The sequence below is a fragment of the Calonectris borealis genome, chromosome 4 (assembly GCF_964195595.1).
Source record: "Calonectris borealis chromosome 4, bCalBor7.hap1.2, whole genome shotgun sequence".
Taxonomy (NCBI): Eukaryota; Metazoa; Chordata; class Aves; order Procellariiformes; family Procellariidae; genus Calonectris; species Calonectris borealis.
In genome coordinates, this window is record NC_134315.1 from 78,368,683 (window position 1) to 78,374,682 (window position 6,000).

Genomic DNA, 6,000 nt, shown 5'->3' on the forward strand with positions numbered 1-6,000 from the left:
ATTACAAATACTTAGATGACTTTGCTGAAAGAGTATTTACCTCAAGCATGTCCCAAGAGTCATCAGATCCAGTTTGGCTTGAAGGTTCTGTCTAACATTAAATGCAAAATGTCCCTGTAGATAAAAGTAAAATAGAGGATACGTTACTAAAAAACCTACAGGAAATGAGAAAGTATTAGAAACTGTGTTCTAGTTTAAGTGTAAAAAGATTATGTCTCAAAATATCATTGTCAATGACCCTTTATTTAAATGAATCCAGTTGATATGAGCTGAATATATGATTTTCCAGAACAGGAGGGTCATTTATATATGTCATAAACATAGAGTATCATTACAGGCCATTATGTAGTACCTCTAAAAAAACCAGTGAGCTCCAGACTTGCTCTAAATCCTCCGGAATTCAGCCTCTTTTGACAGAAATATGGACTTGAGCAATGCCTGATGAGGTGCCTCCTCCAGAAACCCCACTTGTAGAGAGCATACAGACACCACAGACCTTGCAGTATGCAGGAGAATAGATGGCAATTTCTAAAACTGAGATTAATATGATCCTCTACCACAAAGAAATAAGCAGAAGTGATGGATTTTTATTTTATTTTCAACTTGGAATTTGTTTTATTTAGAGATGTTTAATTTATAATTATATCATGCTGGCTCAATGCTGAGTTGTGTTATGGCGCTCTGCCCAGAAATCCTCATGGATGCAGCTTTTAACAATTTCTTTTTGCTTCACAGATGGTCTGTATTTGCCTTTTGCCTTTTTTTTTTTAAATATTAATTGCAAGATTTTAAAATGAAAAGAAAAAGCAATAACAACAGATTTTAGGCTTCAAGCGGTTACTTGTCTCCAGGATTTCTTGTGGAACTGAGTTGCTTCAGATTAATGCAAAGTCTGCAACATACATATCATATCAATCTCTAAGTATAGTTTGAAATATTAGCAATATGTAATACCTTCAGAATTATACCTGATGTAACAGTAAGGGATTATCTGTTGGAATTGCAACGACTACAAAACCTCTCATAAGGAATTGCCATTTATTGTTAGTCTGCTGTAGTGCAGCAGATCTTTGCTGCCTTAAACATACCTGTAAGGCAATGAGCAGACATTAATTATTACAATGAAGTCATAAACCTTTAAAGACCTACCTCGAGGCAAGGCATAGGATTGGGTTTACTTGGTTAACAAAAGATAGGTAATGCTGGAAAACTAGAAAAACGGGAATGGGGATTTTCTCCCTGAAGGGGAAGAATGACAATACATCCTTCTTCTTTCTGAGCAGTTCTTTCTGAGACTGCACAGCCTATAGGCCGTTCCCTATAGGGTATAGTGGAGTCTCCATAGACAATGCAGTAGTTGGACAAGGTCACATGGTTCCCGCGGGCATCCCAAATATCAACCTCTGGTAATCAACTTACTGGGAAAAAAAAAAAATCAAACCAAACCAACAGCAACAAAAAATCGACTCATGATATTCTACAGCCTGGCTTATATATTACTCCAGGTAACATCAGGGAGATAGTCCCATCCACTGCTGGTACTGTCCTCCGGACACGGCTACACGGTGACTCAGTCTTACATTCACTTCATTTTCAGTGACATTTCTTCTACAGGACTGGAAAGTCCTGACCGATTGGAGCAAATCACAAGTAGCCCTAGATTTTCTCAGAAGCAAACATTGGGATCTTAATCCCAAATATTTCATATTTGAGGATATTGTGGGGTTTGGCTTTAAGTCCCTCACTCTCCTGCCAATTTCAAATGTGACTCAAAACCGAGTTCATTTTCTGATCTGTTGCAGTCATTCTCACAGGACTTTGTTAGAAGCAGAATATAGAGAGGATTGTAAGAAAATAATTTTGGAAGAATTTCTGGAGCTGGCATGTCCAAAAGGATTTAAGAGGCTAGATCAGATGACGAGGACATCATATTTATATTAGTCCCTTCCTTCCATGCACATTTTGGAGGCCTAGGGAGAATTCTCTCCTGCCTAGATTTTTCATACGAAAACCTACTCATGTAGAGACAACCTCTACTGTAGAAGATACGCTGTTTGACTGTCTTGTCATTAATGAACATGAAATTATCAGCTAATAAAAGATGGTGACACAGTAAAGCAATCCAAGAATAAATCCCAGACCACTTATGACTCCTTCCCAGTTAAGTTAAATTTCAGTGGGACTTTTGCTATTGTTCTCAACAGACCGCAATGAGAAACTCAGGCTGTAATGAAGAGTGATTTCAAGGCAAATAAAAAGGAGTAAATAAGTGCCACAAAGAATCCTTCTTAGGCTGCTGGCAACAGCACAGCTACAAAATTAGCCTCTGCTTGTGACGTTCCAACAGATGGGTGTCACCCAGGTGGAACAGATGACACATCAAACAACAGACAGTCTGTCACTCCATCATATTTGACCCCAAAAGAAATGACAAAGCTCATATTTAAGGAAGAAATTACTGTGATATGCTATGCATATTATGCAAGTCATCCCATGTGCATTTAGAGACACAGGTACAGAACAGATTGTGTGATATAAGGGCTTTATCTACATTAGTTTAACCTACAGGCATTATGGAAAGATAAGTCTGCAGCTGAGCTTCCTACACAAAATAAAACCATTTTGATCTGCCTGTAAAGCAGGTATTTTGTTGCAAACAACAAGAGGACGGAAGATTATAATTAGTTGCATTTAAAAACAAAACACAACAGAGAAATAAAGTGCAGTGAAAGAAAAGAAACAGGCTAAAGGTAAAGTTACCTCAGTAGATTTACCGTGCTCTCTCTTTATGAAGAGGCATCAGCAGAGCAATGCATGTGGGCTTAAAAAAATGAGTTTACAACTGCTACAACTGGCTGGGGGAAGGTGGCCCCATGTTACTGTGGATCCCACAGTTCAGAGATAGACATAGAGCTGATAGTTGATCAGACTATTTATCTGATTATTATTAATGGCACAGTACAGAATATTTTGCTGAATGAGGTCCCTTACTGGGCCAGATCCTGGCCTGCAAGGCTGCTCTGGGGAATCGAGCCATCCCAGCGGGCTGACAACCGGCCTCCTGGGAACAACAACCCACCCACAGGAGAAACTCAGCACAACGCTGACCGTATGAGGAGAAGATTTGCTGTATAGCACATACAGGTCCTAGACGGTGAGTGACATTTCAAACAAAGCTGGACCATTTCAGTCAGAAATGGATTTAAAGCCAGTGAAATTCCTGAGATGTCGAGACAGGTAACTTCTGTGTATTTTCTCCTCAGGAAATTGGGTTTTTTTTCAGGTAAGTATTTAAAGTAAAGCAGGTAGCTTTTCATCTATTTAGGACTCCTGCTGAAAGCAATGAATTTGTAAACAAGGGAAGCAAAATAGGGTATGAATCTATTCTAAAGGAAGCATAATTAAGAGCACTTTATTTTTACTGCCCACAGTAAAAAACCTCAATAGCTAGAGACATTTGCTGTTTTTCAAAGCTTGAATATTTCAAAAGGACTGTTTTCCATCCAATATCACAAGAGGGAAATAACCAAGACCAAAATAATGTCTCACTGATTTTATTTCATGTATGAATCAACTCGTCTAAAGGAAATACTACCTTCTTTCACTAGAAGCATGGAAGAGTTCAAAGATACAGTACGTATTTTTAAAGAAAAACCTAATACACATGTTTGGAAAGGAAGAGGACAAGACTTAAGCTCCTGGCAGTATTTGCAGACATCCACAGACATTTTGAATAGAGGTATTCTTCTGGGGGCTTTCACCTTGTCTGAAGGTTTTGTACTTGTTCCAGGTCTTGCACTGTTTATTACATTTTAAAAAGTCAAGTTATTCTTTCCTACTGCACTGCAAACTAGAACATTACTCTTGCTAATTTTGGGGACTCAAGAGCAAACAGAGCACGGCAAGTCAGACACAGATGAAAGCATAATTCTAAAAAAGCAATTTAAGTTTCCACATAGAGGGGGAAAAAAAAAAATCTCAACAAAACCCAACAGAAGAAGTAAGGATTTTCCTCAAACCTGCAGCAATGAAGTCTGTTAATTTTCTCCTTGCAATATTAAAACCATTGATGTCAAAAATGCCTGACCCAGCACTGCATCACATCAGCAATTCAGGAAACATGACAAAGGACAACTTCTTACGCTTTTGTCAGACCAAAACAAATAAACAGACAGAGATCCGACACTGGAGATTAATATTAAAGCCGTAAATAAAGAGATTGCATGTAAAGTAAGTGATTGCAGATAATAAGGAATTCTTTAAAAGATATATTAAGAAGAATTAGCGCAACTCAAAACACAAACCCCCACACGTACACTGCAGTCTCATTTCATTTCCAGAGTATTTAAAAAGAAGACATTCATTGCATCCTGCCAATATGCCAGTTTGTATGTAGAGGAACCATTCTGCTCTACTGAGTTTGCACTGTTACATTGTATGACTACTCGTAGCTCTACTTGGCACACTATAACTGCTGTGGTTTAATCTTCTCCCTATATTCCAAAAAAGAGCTACTATGTTCATTATTAAGGTTTACTACTACCCTCCAAGAACTACCCTGTCCTAGATATTATCCTTACAGAGTCCAGACTTGTGGGAATTCTGTATGGCCAAGCAATGCCAGAGGCTTTTAGACAAATTCCATCAGCTTCATCAGGTTTGCAAATCAAGGAAATGTCTTTCAAGGTGAACAAGCCAAATCTTAAATTACATCAAACATTCATTCATTACTACAATAATTCTGACTCCTGTTCGTTATCCAACGTCTCATTTTGTTACACACTATATGAACAGAATAAAGAGTTTCTTCTCTACAGAGTTTGCAGTTTGAGAGATAAGAAACACATTGATAGAGCTGGATATGACCGTCTCCGAAGCTGACCATTCTCCCTAAGTGACATTCCCTGCAGGAGACATCCTTTAACTACTAGGGATGCTGAGCTCTTCATCACTGAAGCAAATTTTTTCCATGTCATTATTAAGTACTCAATTGCTATTGCTATTAGAGCTTATTAGAGGTTCATCTGAGAAAGTGCGGCTTTTAATGAAGGCTGCACTCCTCATAAGCATTAGCAGTCCTCAATTTTATATTTCTTTCCACTAAGAAATGACCAGAAAGACACCCTTTTCCAGTATTCAGAAGACTGAGGAAGGACGATCATGTTTTTGCAATAATCTGTTTCTTAGGGACCAAGCCTTTTAACTCCCCAAAGCAATGGAAACTTCACTGACGTTTTTAATGAAAAAGGGATTGGTTCCTCTATTAATTCACAACCAAAGCATGATTTCCCCTTCCCCTCCAGTCTCCTGAGAATAACATATCAGTGAAATAACATCTTGTCACACATGCACATCAGCAAAAGCATCTGTAAATTCTCATTCAAGAACTGAATTTGTGGTAGTGGCTCATAGCAACACATAAAACAGAAAGAAAACAGCTTGATTGGCCTTTTAAAAGAAAATCCAACTCATAACAAATCCTATTTTAACTTGTTAGCTGAGGAAGATGGACGTGAGAATCTGAGGGAAGGCAAGGAATGGAACATCTTATTTGTATAATGCCTCTTCACGTCATGGCCACGTGTTAAATTCCAAGTACCATGTTCTAGGGCAGTCTAAAGTTCTATTTTACAGGTAAGCGAACACAGTTAATTAAAGCAGCACCTCTTGGCACAGACAGAAGTCACGTACATTTAAATTAGCCCCTGTATTTTGGAAGACCTTTCTTCAGCAGTTTAATAATAAGCCTGTTTAATGATCAGACTTGAACAAATAAGAGACACTGGAATAACCAATTTTAAGTCATTTCCTCCAGCTTCTCCTGGCCTTGAAAATCCTCTCTTCTTCCACAGTTTCACTGGCCTTATGAATGGTTTTGAGAGGAATCTGGAAGGCTGGAGGTCCTCCTCAAGCTCTGTTGGGAAACAGTCCTGAGTATCCATCACTGGAGCTGAGATTTGAGAGCCGTTCCCGTATTAGCCACAGCAACTCCATGTATAG